This window comes from Aythya ferina (assembly GCF_964211825.1).
Source record: "Aythya ferina genome assembly, chromosome: 17".
Taxonomy (NCBI): domain Eukaryota; kingdom Metazoa; phylum Chordata; class Aves; order Anseriformes; family Anatidae; genus Aythya; species Aythya ferina.
The window spans coordinates 2,147,695-2,162,580 of record NC_140316.1 but is presented as its reverse complement, the minus strand read 5'-3'; the positions used below and the strand labels follow the sequence as shown (position 1 = coordinate 2,162,580).

Here is a 14,886-nt window from a genome sequence, read left to right as displayed (position 1 = left end):
AATACCTTCAGCAGATAGCATCCTACCACATAATCATCTTACTTTCCTGTGAATGCCTTACTGAGAAATCTCATTTTATATCTTGATTCATAACTGCATTTTGAGAAAAATTCTATACAATTCCAGTCCTTTTACTGCAAAGAGCAAAAAAATGAGGAAATGAATTAGAGGTGTGGTTCACATACTGTAGCTATTCACATCTGACGGTAGCCTGTGTTCACTTCTCATAGGGAATTTAAGCAATAGGCATTTTTGGGGTAATCCATCTGCTCTTCTCCATCCCTCCAAATTAATCCTTATCCTTGCTTAAAGGATAAAGATTTGTTTGAACACGACATCTCTGGATATTTTTGTTAACCGAAGGAATACCTAACTCTTCTAGATCCTATTAACATTTTAACCTCAAATATTATGCAACGAGTTCCCCTGTACACAGAGTATATGTTTTGGCAGTTTTGAATCTTATTTTTACTGTCCATCCCTCGTCTTTCCTGTTACAAGCAGAGGAAAAGTTAAACAGGAAATTTTCATTATCTTATTATACTATGTACTTTGAACTTCTCTCAACCTATGCCTACTTCATCTCCTTTCTCAAGTGATGATTCACTCTTTTCCATCTTCCATATGAGAACACCATCCTCATCGCCTGATGCTACACCTTTACCAGTAGACATGGATCATGGACAGCATGATCACTGCTGCACACAATGTTCCAGAGAAGGCTGCATCTAATACATACCATAAATAATTTTCTTTATTTGCTGTTACTTGTCTCATACACCCCTCCAGGCTGACTTTTTGAACGCAGCAGAAGACTTAAGGACTCCAGTAAACCACCAGAAGATAAATTCCCTAAGCATATTTGATAAAACTTCAAAATGGGATCTCTCCCAACACCATTAAGTTGGAGAAGCAGATTACTTGAGTGCAAAACCATTCTGAATCAAATTTCAGAGTGTCTGTTGTGCCAATGCAGGCATACAAACATAAAAACACTTGACACCTCAGGGGACAACAGAAAAGTACAAATACAGTTGACTGATTTCATTCGCAAAGTCCTTGTCATTGAACATTACAGTGTTGATTTACTCCACTGTGGTTTGCAATGGCACATCAGAAACGTCCTGTTTATAAAACACTGCCCATATATTTGAACTCTCAGCACAACAGTCCTTGGCTACAAGCAGCACAACATGTGTTGCATTTTTTCTACTATATCAAAACCAAGTCAGGACCCCTCTTCTAAGCTTGTCATTAGTGGACATCTGTCATTATGGAAAACATGACTGGTCTGAATTTTGCTCAACAATAAAAATATTTAATGTGATCCAATACTGACAAAGCTACAAGATCTCTTGCCAGTTAGGCAGGAATGAAAAACTATCCTTCTATGAAGTCAACTGGGAGCCCTCTGATCTCTAATTACTTTCAGTAGGTTAGGCCCAATGATGCCAGCTGCAGACTTCCATGACAGAGAGACATGCTCAGCTAATGCCAAAGGATAAATTAACTACATAATTTGCATTAAAAAAACTCCAATAAGATATATCCTTTATTGTTATGTTGTTTCATGGTATTTCAGAAATCATATTCATAGATCAATGATTCAATTACTTTAATTCCCTGAATTTTAAAGCAGGGCTGAACAAAACGAAGCAGATTCGCAGATCCATGCAAAAGAAAATTCTGTCCTCTACAAGCTGTGATCATTGTATCACATAACTTCAACATCAAGGGGTTGATTAATGACCCTGGCATTTCGGAACGTAGCAATTCTTCCTTGCTCAGATATGAGGCACTGCAGAAGTTACGGTAAGGATCCAAAGTCGTGTCCATTTAATCTATCTAAATTGCTCCCCATTCATTTATCTTTCATCTGGGTTATTTAACAAAGGGTGCTCAGGCAGAAGACTGAACAATGACATCTTGGTAGGCTGGTGAGGTACACCTCAACTATGGAATGCTTTTTCCCAAACTGAACCCACCCTGTCTTCAATTTTTCCATCATTTCAAAATTGTTTCACAAGAAAATTCTTATCAGTTTTGATCTGTAAAATACATGTTCATCTGTGACCAAGACTACAATAATTCAAAAGTTACTCAGAGAGAAAAGCTCTGTAGCTTTCCTTCAAATACTAGCCCAGAACATTTGAATGTATTCTGGCCAGATTAACAACAAACTATGTCTGTGGTCTGGAAGAGTTTTGTCCCAGGCAGATTTGCAGAAAGTTTCAGAAAGTGACAGAGGCAGTGAGAGTGAATTTCTTCTTGATCAAGTTACTTGGTTATGATCTAGAAAGTACATACATATTCAGTCCTTACTGGAAAAATCTTGCAAAGCTTTACATAGTTTCACAGAAATATACGAAAATAGAATACTAAGCAGAAAATGGTAATCTGTACACAGGCTATTTACATGTATGTCATTCAGTGGTGGACTCTTCTTTTGAAAGTGCTTTTACACATACAAGTTGGCTTCTTCAAATTCCATTTACAAGCAAGCTTAGAATCCTGTTTATTGCTATGAAGATTAGTTAAAAAAATAGGTATTTGTCTGTTCATTATCCTTTATGGTCTTAATTATACAAACACCAGGTACTGCAAAAAAAATGCTATTACATTAAGACAATGCTCTTACTGTGAGAACCTGTTTGTAACTGGTTTCTAGCTATAATTAAAGAAAATGTGTTGCTAATACTTATGAAATATAGTGTTAAAAAATAGTGATCTGATTGTCATTAGCAGTGTTTCTTTCCAGCATTCTGCTAGTAAAAAAATCTATGGCATACTGTAAGAAAAGGTAAAGCTACATCAGTTCATTGAGAAACAAAATGCTGTGCCTCACCTCACACCTTTCCTCCTATCTGTAATTACCATTTGATTCCTTACACAATTGCTTTTTCTTCTCCTTTTAGAGCTGAAAGGGATCCCTGTTTATTTTTATATGGAACACAGGAGCATGTAGGTCTTTGAACAATCCTGCATAAGTTTAACTATGAGCTAAGGCATAATAGAAATATTAGGAGTCAAACTTTTTGCAGTAATCTTCATTCCTCAAAGGGAAAGAGGAAAATAGCTACACATCCATGGAAAAAAAAAAAAAAAAAAAAAAAAAAGGTGCATAGAGAAATAATGTCTTGGACCTAAAATCACATCATGTCCAAGCTGCCTTTCTAAGTGCTGCTATAGTATTAGAGTGTGTGAGAAAGTGTGGCTTGAAAATCTCCATATAACTGATAGAATTATATGGAGATTATATCATAAAGCAAGACTAGGCACTTACGATCTTTTCAAGCAGACTTTCATTTAGGAAATTCTCGTTTGTCAAGATTTGACTTCCTCCGGTTTATGAGATTGAGCCGTACATTTTAATCAAGAGTTGATTAACATTCTTTTTTCCCCCTCTTTCAATACAGGCTCAATAATAGGTTCTGCCCAATGACTCCATACTCTATTGTTTCTAACAGAGACAAATGAAGTTATATTCTCTTCGGACAGTCTGATTTCCCAAGAACACGTGAGTTGATCACCTGCTACATTGTCTTATAGCAGACATGTTTCTTTATTACTTATAAGGTATTATTTAGCTTATCTGAAATATTATGATTAAAGCCTGACGTAATCAGATTGCTTAATATGCCAACTGACCTGGTATTCCTCCAGCAAGAGTGATTTCCCACACAGATTTAACAGAACATTGAAGGGAAATGGTTGAATAGTAGATGCAGAGCAGTAAGAAGCAAAATGTATGAGAATGAAACTGATATGATAATCAATAAAGCACAGTCCTCTGTGTGCTCAATGTCTACAACGGGCTAAGCTCCCCATTATTGCTTTTAAAATAACCTGTGCTCACAGATTCTTAGAAGAGCTAACTGCTACTGAGGAGAGGCCTAAATCTCGTGTGGTTACCCAGCCGTAATAAGCAGATGGTCAACACTAAGGTAGAAGGTTTCTCTTCTAGACAACCTTAAAATCTTAAAAAATATTATTGTAAAATCAACCCAGTTTGGGATGCTGTAGTCCAACCCCATGCAGGTATCTGAAAGTTGATAACTCTGAAAATGAGAGAGATTGCTCCATACTGAAAAATGAGAGCTGTTATTTACATATTGTAAATATGTAAACCTATCACTTACAGAGGTAAGGTGTTCACTTGCCAAAACAAGTAACTATAAATTGCTCAGAAGTAAAGAAAAGTGGTACCAGTCAATATCCTCATTTTCTACAGACACCTCTGAAACATGTCAAGTAGCATGTGCTTGCACAGATGACTGAATTCTTTATACTGCTGTTAGATGGTGAAAGTCATATTAGAATCTGAAAGCTTCACAAAGATTCTCACATGTTCAGCTACCACTTTCTTTGAAGAAAACTGAATGTTTATATTGTATTTGCATTATTTTTATGAATAAATGAAATACTAAACATCACTTATTTGTTTCAACTCATCACCCCGGATTTTCTAAAAGTACTAAATATGGGTCCTAAATTACAGAGTTCTAGTGAAGGGTTCAAAAGCACCTTAAATCTTGTGCCTGAATTTAGAACTTGGTCTGTTCTGCAAAGACAAGGGATAAGAATGATAGTATTCAGATCAAAATTTTAAAGCCAATGTTAAAATAAAACTGATGGATAGCTTGCAATAATTTGCATCCTTTTTAAAGTCAGTTTCAGCTGGAGTTAAATGGCTGAGACTGCTTTATGAAGAATAATCTTAAAGGCTACTCTGATTATTGTAAAGAAATGCTGAAGGTGTCCAAAAATTATTAAAAATACAATAAAAATGTTCTATTATTTCACCTCACAACCTCAGGATACTTGGAAAGTAATAAAAAAAATTCACATGTAGAGTGGAAATAACAATGAATTTGTGTGAGTAGAGACAAGCTATTTTGTAGCATAGATCTATTTCTTCAATTAACATGTAAAATGTGTGCACAGTTTACAGTGTTGACTCAGTATTGGTATATGTCCATTGATCTGTTAAAACATCCTCTGACTCCCCTCAAATAAATGTCAACACCTACATATATGTAAATGTATATACAGATACTGAAATGTAAGTGCTACATTGCTACAAATATTCATTGCAGTAATGGTTAACAGACAAGGATGATAATCAATTTACTTTTAATATTGATGCCAAAAGAAACCAGAATTTGAACAGAGGAAACAAGATTGCAGGCTATGACCACTAGATGACAGCATATACTTAACCCTGAATTGCTTCCAGCCTTCAATCTATCACTTAATTGTTCCATTTATTAATCTGTATGAACTCATTAGATACATCTAAGAGCAAAACAAAGATTGTAGAATATTTTTGCTGTTTATAAATAATGCCAGTATACTAACACCATTAAAAAGAATGGTCCTAACTCTTCAAATTATTTCAGTCAGAAGAAAGTGCGACTTGTGTAGCTGATTTACCACATTGTAACTTGCATAGATTAGTGGAGGTTTACCTCTTTAAGCCATAGAAAAATGCATCTGTTTTCTGATCATGAGTCTACAAAGCACCTTGCTTTTATTCTGGTTGGTCTCAAAGTCAGGGGGAAACAGCTTTTTCAAAGAAAGTTTTGAAGTCAAATCACTAACAGTTCTTTTGTGCTAAGTCGTTATTTATCCCCACAGGCTTTGAGCCAAAGTGGGTTTGATTTTTAAATTCAGTTTCTGAAAATCTTTCACTGTTTAGTGTGACCTGTCTGGGTGCTACCACTGAAGTACTAGCCCCACTGATTCCTAGTGAAACGATCAATTCCCTACCCACCCCCTCCAAACCATTGGTTTATTTACTTCTGCATCCAAGTCTTTTCACTCTGCTTTGTTATGTCCAATTTAGAGAAAACAATACACTTCCACTTTTTATTACATGTGCTCAGAACTCTTTGTATAAAATAAATACGGACTGGTAAAAAAAATTATATTTTTGATAGGAGAATGTTTAAAGCCAAGGCACTAATTAGCCAACACAGATGCAGGAAGTTAGATTCTGATGATGTGATCAGATGTAAAAGAAGATAATACACAGTCAAAGAGGGGAAAATGATGCATTATACCCTCAAGAAAGGGATTTGATTTCTTTGCCTTTTAAAGTCAAGTGCTGAAGCCGAATGAGCTTATACCCAGTTTTAATGCATGGAGAGGAACATCTGTGATGGGTATGGTCCAGAATACACAACATATGGAATGATCAGACGGAAGCCCATTTCAACTTCAGAGGAAAAATGCAACCCTCCCCTCCAACTAGAGATCCTAGCAAGAATCCCACAGAAAGAGAGGGTCAGTGGTAACTATGAAACATTACATTTGAGATGTAGCTTTAAGGAATACACCTGTATAACAGCCAGCATCTTGGCCTGTCACTGTGCCAAATCAGCTATTTTTCCTTTTAACAGCAATAGCAGGTTCATTTCCTCTGTGGAGCAGGGAAGAAAGAAAGACATAACTCATATAGAACAGAATCGTATAGTACAGTCACTGTTACATCTGCAATTCAGTTCTTTGCTGCATTAGATTTTTTTGCAGGTAATGCTTTAATGCTTTGTTCCCCTATGTAGAAAGTTCTTTAAGACATGAACATCAACAATAGCTGTAGATTAAGACAGGATGCCATTATTAGTGTGAAGATTTGCCAGACAACAGCGCTCTGTAAGTCTTGCTTGCCCTTTTTACTTTTATTCCAGCAATTTAAATACTGAACAGTAGCATGCTACTCAAAGCCCTTCCTTTATAGGCATCTTCTTTAGCACATGTTTGAAACTTCTATTCTTCTACATTCTTTTGGGACTGAGCTGCAGACAGGCAAAACCAAATGTTTATTTCAGAGTCCTGCTTTCTCAGGGGGACACCGTCAAATAAAATGTTTGGGGCCTAGAGCTTTTTCTCCTTTCCTGATGGATTTTGACACTGCAGACTTGAGTGACAGTGGGCATTTACCATTATTTTGTGCTGCTAAAGCTTCATTCTATCCAATTTAGAGTGACAAAGGTTGCATACATAGTTCTTTCCTGCTAGCCCAAATGTTCTTCAAACTTTTACTGTTTATAGAAAAGAAACCAAATCTTTATTAGGAAACTAGAACCTGCAATAGAGAATGAAATTTATTCAGCCACCCATCTGGTTTAGCAGAAAAAGTAAATATTTCTTTGAGATTTCAGTATATTGTTCACTCTTAGAAAAATATTTCTAAGAACACTCTTAGAAGTATTGTTACAGGCAGAAAGTGACAGACAGCATTCTAGATTTTTACCTTTTCTCCTCAAAGTCAGTCTTGGATTGAAAGCTACAAATGCCAGATATTCTACTTTGTTTTTAGGTAGAGAATTGGCACAGATGTTGATGGCTAGCTGAAATTCTGGTTTCTTGCCTGTGGTATTCAGCAGGTGAAAGAGACAGGACCATCTCAAAAAGCTGTTAAATATAAGAAGAGCATTAACTCTTACCTTCCAATAGAAGTTTGAAAACAGTTTTTTGCTTCTCTTGTATTTCTAGGAATGTTCCTGTGAGAGAAAAGAAGTTTAGCATTAATATCCTTGGTGTTTCTAAAGTGATACACATACAAACTTAATCGTCAGATCACAGTAAGTAAATCTCCCATCATTTTTTTTTTCTTTCATATTTTGGTTTGAGAAAAGCCAGGGAGTTATCCCAGCTGCCTAACTAACAAAAACCTTTCTCAACCTTCAAAAAAGCTTGTAATGCATAGCATCAATATACCTGTTTTCTAGATGAGGAATAAACCGAGCTTCCTAATTTAATATTATTTTTTTTAAGTGACTGACACCTGTAATTGTAATAATAATTCAAGTAAATTCATAATTTCTGAACATTGTCCTTGTGTCCCCTTCAAGGCAGCATAATTGGCCAGTATTAGCCACAATGAGGATTCTGGATATTCTGACTCCCAGTTTGTGATCCTTCACTGGATTATGCTTCCCATTCTAATGAATAACAGGACTGGAACATCTACATCTTTTAGTAACTCAGTAGTTTTTATCCATATATAGCATTTTTCCCTTGGGAATAGCATACAGATACTGCTCTTTACTCAGTTATGCTTTTGGGATAACGAGATTACAAACATTTTTAGTGAATAGCTACAATATTTATAGTATTCCTTGTAGCGCTGTACAAAACACTTTGGATTAAGCAGAGGTATCTTAAACCAGGACAAAAGAACTCACATAAGCTTGCAGGAAGTCTCACTGCCAGTGATATTTATGGCTGTAATTTCCCTCTGTAAATATGGCAATGTGCTCAAAGAAGTATCCTCAACCCAGCTTCCTCTCAGCCTCATTTTAATGCAGCTCTGACTCATGAATATACAACTGTAGATACAGCAAAATATATCTATGCAAGTCACCTGAGACTTTGAGGTGTAAGTAATAATGCATGCAAGTCATTTCCTGCTCAAATGACAAAACAGCACTTAAGGCAGTTCTCACACGAAATCTTTCTTTTGTAAGCTCTGAATATAGAACCAGCCTTTAAATTCACCTAGACAGTGTTGTATTGGCTAGAATGGAAAATCAGATTTGTACATGTCAAACAGAACAACTCCATCAGAAGTAAATGCAGATTCAGAAGGGCTACTAAGGAAAGCAAAGTTCTCTTAATTGCTAAAGTGAGACATCCAAATTAACACATGACCACATCTGCGTAATTGAAAACACTACAACATAAAATAACACGTTAAAATAAAATGCAATAAAGTATTAAAGTTCTTGTGAAATTTTAATCAGAAAACCCAATACAGGTAGTAACAGACAGAAGTGATTTAGGCAATCATTGTAAGGTTTTAGAATGAACTATTTTAGAATTAATTTGCTATTACTGTGAAAATCTGTAAGTTTTTACTTGGAAGCAGTTTATCAGAAATGGAGATACATGTATGTACACACGAAGCAAAAGGATCCATCAAGTTTTTTGCTCTGCAGGATGCAGTCATTACCGAAAACTTCATTATTTACTGTTAATGAATAATTGCACTTAGACACTTACCATCAATACAACTATTCTCATCTGGAACTGTCTATTTGTTAATTGTGACAAAAAACACCTGTTTATTGACAACTGGGACAAATTTCTTAAAAATTAGAAGAGTTACCTAAATGATACTAAATGCAAAAAGTCTGATTCATCTTTCATGTGAGTATTATGCAAGGAGATATCAATTCATGTTTTATCACTCAAATAATAAGCCTCATTCAGTTCTGACTCAAGCAGGAAGACTTTTGTGTCTTGTGCTGGTCTGTATCACAGAGCAACTTCACCACTATTTGCTTTTATACCCAAATAAAGCACATTAAAATTCTAGTTATTACTTTGAGTGTTCCTCTCTTACTGGTGACAGTACCATGACTTAGTTATTCACATCAGTGTGCAGTTAGTTGTTTACAGTATAGCACAGAGCAAGCCATTTTACTTTTGAGAACTGTTTCTGCAATCCCAGATAATTCCAAAATGTTCTTGGAAACTTCAGTTAGTTTCTAACATAATAAAGATCTGGCACCTGCTGAATCTAAAAGAGCAGTTTTCTAAAAAAGCTCTGGAAAAACTGTTTGAAAGGAAATGTTTCATTCCCGCACCAAATCTATTCATTGCTTGTGTTCTGATTACTATAATTATTCCCTATTCATTTTGAAATACACTATTATGATAGTTCAGAGTTATTAATTTGTGACAAGTATCTGAAAGAAAGTGCAAAGCTATTTTATGGCATGAAGCACAAAACATTTATTGTTTGTATATTTTTTTTCCTGAGTCCTTTGAATGTCAAAAAATATTTCCTCATACAGAAAGGAAAGCATTATTCTTAGAAGATATCACACAGAAAAGCTCATACTCTCAGACTTGAAACCATACCTAAAATAGCAAGAATATGCTTAACACTGTCTTGTCTCATTATTTAATTGGGGTAAATCAGAATTCTAAACTCACGTACAGCTTCTTGCATGCGTCTTATGGGTGCAGAGTAACCAACATAAGAACAAATCACATTATTTTAAAAAGGAAAATCAGATAATCTTATTCTATGCACATCTGACAGTACTAAGCACAGCAGAAGAACAAACTGCTTCATTTGTCCTACGTTAAGACAGTGAGAGACTTCAGAATAAATATGCCAGTTAAACAACAGGTTCTCTGTATTGGTTTCACGCAGCTACTCCCAGGGCGTTATATCTAATTTTTTTCTGAACAAGCTCTAAAATTAAGATTCACTATGATAATCAGCTTTTAAAACTTCACTGACAAAAACTGAAGTCTAAGAAGCTAGGCCTGTTGCTTAAAATCTCTAGTCCAATAAGAAAAAAATCACCTTTTGTTCCAATTCAGCACAACAAATTTTATGGCTGTTTATCAACTCAAGTAAACTTTTATGAGCCTGAATGCAATACAGAAGTACTTGATGCGTTTTATAGAACAAGGCATTATTGACGTTTCCATATATTAGAGGCTGAGGGAGAAATACATACTAATGATAGCAGAGTTGTAAAAAGATGGAATAAGTAACCATTTAAGACTATTAAATACTTTCTGGATGTTGGATCACCCAACTTTAACAGTAATATAAGAAGAGTCTTTCCCAGCTTTGGCAATTTCTCAGGGTATTTGCTATGTTTCATTTAGTGTAAATACATATTTTACCAGACAAGATGGTATGACTACTTCTATCCATGGTTAAACACTTCTAAAACTCCCTTGGTGAAATTGTGAGCCCCATGAGATCAGCAGCAAATCTTACCTCAGCTTAATACACTTCTCTTGACACACTAGCCCTATGCCTATCAACATACAGAGATGTAAACCTTCACCTTCATAGAGTACACCCATACAAAACATATGACTTATTTCCCTAAAAGATAATTTACCATTAGTGAAGTTAAAATTTGCTTCCAAAAACCACTGCTGCTACCTTTCTTTTTTAAGATCTCGATTAAAATAGCAACTATTGGGAAGCATTATGCTTAATTTGTTCACTTGCAGTACTGGCAAGCAGGGCACTAACTAGATAGTTATCACACACAAAAACCTTAAAGTAGAAATAGGAATTAATTAGGGCTGCAATCCTAAAATCAGCATCCTAAGTCTGATTGGAGATTTTTGTTTGACCTATGGATTATTACTGTAATAAAGCAGCCTCAGGGAAGAAAATTCAATGGGAAATATTACTTACACACACTATATGACTAAACAGCGTGATTGCAAGTTGTTAAAATTATTTATTAATTAGAAGGGCTTAAGTTTTGAGCACAAACCATACCTTTTGATAATATATCAACTGTCTGCCATGACAGCAGTCTAAACACAAATACAGAGGGCTGCTGGAGCTTTTTATTTCTACTGTACTTCCCTATACAGAAGCAAGCTGTAACCTTAAACGTTACCCCTGAAATGATTTCTCAGAGTGGTGGCCCCACAGTTTTTGAAGATCAGGAAAACAACTTTATAGCTTTAAATCAAGCTGTTTTGGCACCATCCACTTCCATCACCACACATCCACTATTTCGTTCTTTTATCGAGAGGAGGGGAACCCGGCAGGGCACCGCAGGCTGCCGCCCCAGTCAGCAGGGGAGGCCTCCCTCCTGCTTGTGAAGGGGAAAAAGCACCAAAGCCAGCCCCTTAAGAGCGACGGAGCCGGGAAGTCCTACCACAGCCTCCTCTCTACCACCAACCCCCTTGATTACCCCCAGGACTCGATGCCCACAGCCCGGGCACCGGCACCGGGCGCCATCGCCGCCCCCCCAGCACTGAGGTGAGGAGCCTCGCGCCCAGCCCTTTCATCGCACCTGCCGAGCCCTGACGGCCGCCCCCGAACCGCCTTGGCAGCGAGCTCGGGCCAGCCGCCCCTCATAGGCCCTCACAGCAAGTACCTCACAGCCCCGCTCCAGCGGCATGGGGCGAGGCTGGCCCCGTTCCTTGGGCAATGCCGCCGTTAGGTGGAAGGCTGGAGGATGGGGGGCAGTGGGAGAGAGCCCGGGGGGCTCGTCCCTGGAGGTGTCCCGGCAGGAGATGGCGCCCAGGGCGCCTGGGCGGAGCTGTGGCTCCCTGAGGGAAGCAAGGAAAAGCAGGGGTTGAGCACTGAGGTAAAGCAGGGGCTGACTGAGCTGAGCACACCCCATTCCCCTTATCATATGTATAATACAGAATACATATATATTCTATACTGTATATAAAAAGGGTCTGTCAGGGGGTGCTGCCCTATGGCGTTCTCCCTCAGGTGGTGAGTGAGGAGGTCTGAGCTTGGTGCTGGCTGCGAGCCCCTGGCTTGGCAGAGTCTGGCAGGATTCAGGTGAACAGGCCCCTGTAGAGACAGAAAATGAGACTAGGCTGCCAGAAGCTGTTTTTAAAGGTGTTGTGGAAGTGACGACTGCCCTCTTTACCCCATGCTAATCTGTGCTTGTCTTGGGGTTTGAACTGACAATGACTTTTGCTTGAAACATATCCCTCACAAATGCAGCCCAGCATCATACTGATTATCATAGAATCATAGAATCATAGAATATCTTGAGTTGGAAGGGACCCTTAAGGATCATCAAGTCCAACTCTTGACACCGCACAGGTCTACCCAAAAGTTCAGACCATGTGACTAAGTGCACAGTCCAATCTCTTCTTAAATTCAGACAGGCTCGGTGCAGTGACCACTTCCCTGGGGAGCCTGTTCATGTTTAACCCCCTTCTCTCTCCCCCCCCCCCCCCTCCTTTTTTTTTATACCACTTAAATTTGCTGTTGGATTTATATGCTAAAAATTGACAATACTAGATTGACAATGGCTAGATGCATGTTTCACTTAAACTGAGATCTGCACCATAAACATTTGGGTGCTGGACAGTTGAGTGTCTCTTGCTCATAATGCTATGGCATAACATAAAACAGACATAAAATGATACAGGCTGTACCATATAGGAATTTTAGTTGTGTTGGAGTAGATGGCTTCACAATTATAAAAAGCTATAGATAACGGTTGACTTACAAGTGATGCAATACACACTATATTTCTCGTAAAAACTATGAAGGAACCTATTAAAGAGGGTCCAACATCATCCAAAGCAAACTGATGAAATGGACTGAGTTGGTGTGACAACCAGCAGGAAGGTGCATGTGTATAATGGCATTGTGATTCCTGCCTGCTGGTCAGGGCTGTGAGGGAGAAGAGCTGTCATGAGACTGAAGGGTCATGTGGGATGGGTTCAGGCTGTGGGCTGACAGCTGAACTGTGCTAACTGAAGCAAATCAAAAGATTCATGGCTTTGTTAATGCCACTGGAGCTTTAACGTTCTTTTAAATAACAGGCAAAATGCTTAAGGCTCTGCATTTTATGGGTTTGGTGCCATCCAAAGATCAGAGAGGACAAATAGTACTATAACTGTGTGGTCTAGGATGTCAGCTGTCAAGATGCTATTAAATTTAGTTGTTAAGGGAACATAAATCTTATGGCTCAGCAAAGTAATTCAGTAATTATTTTTTTTTTTTTTGCAATACTATACAAACTCATGATAATAACTCAGAATAGCTCTTGGGATTTGATCTGTGGCAAGTAAAGGTGGTTTTATCTCCTTTTCTTGGGAATCTGTTTTTTAAGCAAAATAGGGTATTAAAAAGTTTTGGCTGAAACCAAGAGGAGAGAGGGATGAAATCAGAAATAGTCTTGAATGCTTATGGTTTGAGTTCTCCTTGCTTAAATGATATTCTGGTTCTTGTCTTCAAAAATCCTGAACGATATTTGTTGAAACCCAGAGAGTGTCATGCAAATGGTGTCCTGCAAATATACTGTCATCCAACTGAGGTTCTCATTGCTAGAAGGAGAATGGGAGCTTGAAGGAATTGTAATTTCCCTGAAATAATTTGTCAACTTACACAGATTAATGTTTTTGAAGGTATGTCCCCATGTATTTTCAGAACTTGGATATTCAGGCTTTCAAGAAAACTTTGACAAATTAAAAAAATACATATTTAGTTCTTTAGAAAATTTATATTCAATACAGAAGAAAAGCACAGCAATGCAAACTCAGGCTACAGAGCTGTGATGGAACAGAAAGGAAAACAAGAGAATGGTCTGACGCAGTTTCTTTTAAACAAGAAGCAAAGAGGAATGCTGGTTGATCTAGTGTAGTTTCTGGCAAGGAATCAGAAATAATTCGTTACCTTTGTTTTTTCTGCACAGCCATTAATAAGCAATGTAAACATGAAAAATAGCTTGTGCCATTGGTGCTTCTTCCTTTCTATAGGAGAGAACAAAATATAGGGTAATAATATGCAGCAGCATGAAAAAGTTCTGCTACTGCGGAAGTGCTGGATATTTGATGATAATACAGCCAAAACATCCTGCACCTTCTTCTCATTAGCTTGGCCTCTCTTGAAAGCTGACACTAACAATGTATTTATGCCACTTGTTGTGACACCATGGGTGTCCTGCCCAGTGTATGCTAAAAGTCTTTTTTTTGGTTCATCTGCTACCACACTAAAACTTAATTAGGCAAAGTGATTCTCGTCCCTCTTCCTTTCCCATCTTCTACAGCAAATACTGTAAGATTACTACTTTGTACACAGAGACCAAGAATACCGCCATATCTATGTACTTGCTCATCTATCAGTGAAAATCTGCAAAGATACACTTTCAGCCCACCAATATTAAGAGGTGGGGGGAGAGCTGGCTACGAGCACTTGCTCTTTTTTGGTCTGTTTTCCTAGTTCCTTTATTAATAAATTATTCTGTACTGTACCTGTATTTTTCTTCCCTTTTTGTTTTCTGCCTTACCTCCTTTCTGTTTTGATAGTTTTGCTGATGAAGCTCAACTACTTCAAACATCAAATGGGTAGTTCACGTTGATTTTCTACCCCAATGCACTAAAATTTAAGTACAGGTAGAAAAGACTTGT

The 14,886-nt window shown here is 37.5% G+C and overlaps 1 long non-coding RNA gene across 10 annotated transcripts in view; it reads right to left on the bottom strand.

Annotated features, from left to right (window-relative positions):
- The window catches only part of LOC311420611, a 130,696-nt gene extending 118,105 nt beyond the window's left edge, over positions 1-12,591 (bottom strand). For 4 of the 10 annotated variants that reach the window (XR_014684423.1, XR_014684424.1, XR_014684425.1 and 1 more), the window contains exons 1-2: positions 11,880-12,578; positions 7,449-7,505 (exon numbers count right to left, since the gene is read on the bottom strand). This is a non-coding gene — a long non-coding RNA (uncharacterized lncRNA). Of the gene's footprint in view, positions 1-6,117; positions 6,798-7,448; positions 7,506-10,324; positions 10,465-11,795 lie in introns of those variants that run through there. The other 6 variants (XR_014684421.1, XR_014684422.1, XR_014684426.1 and 3 more) reach the window with 4 other exon arrangements.
- Positions 12,592-14,886: the final 2,295 nt, after the last annotated feature.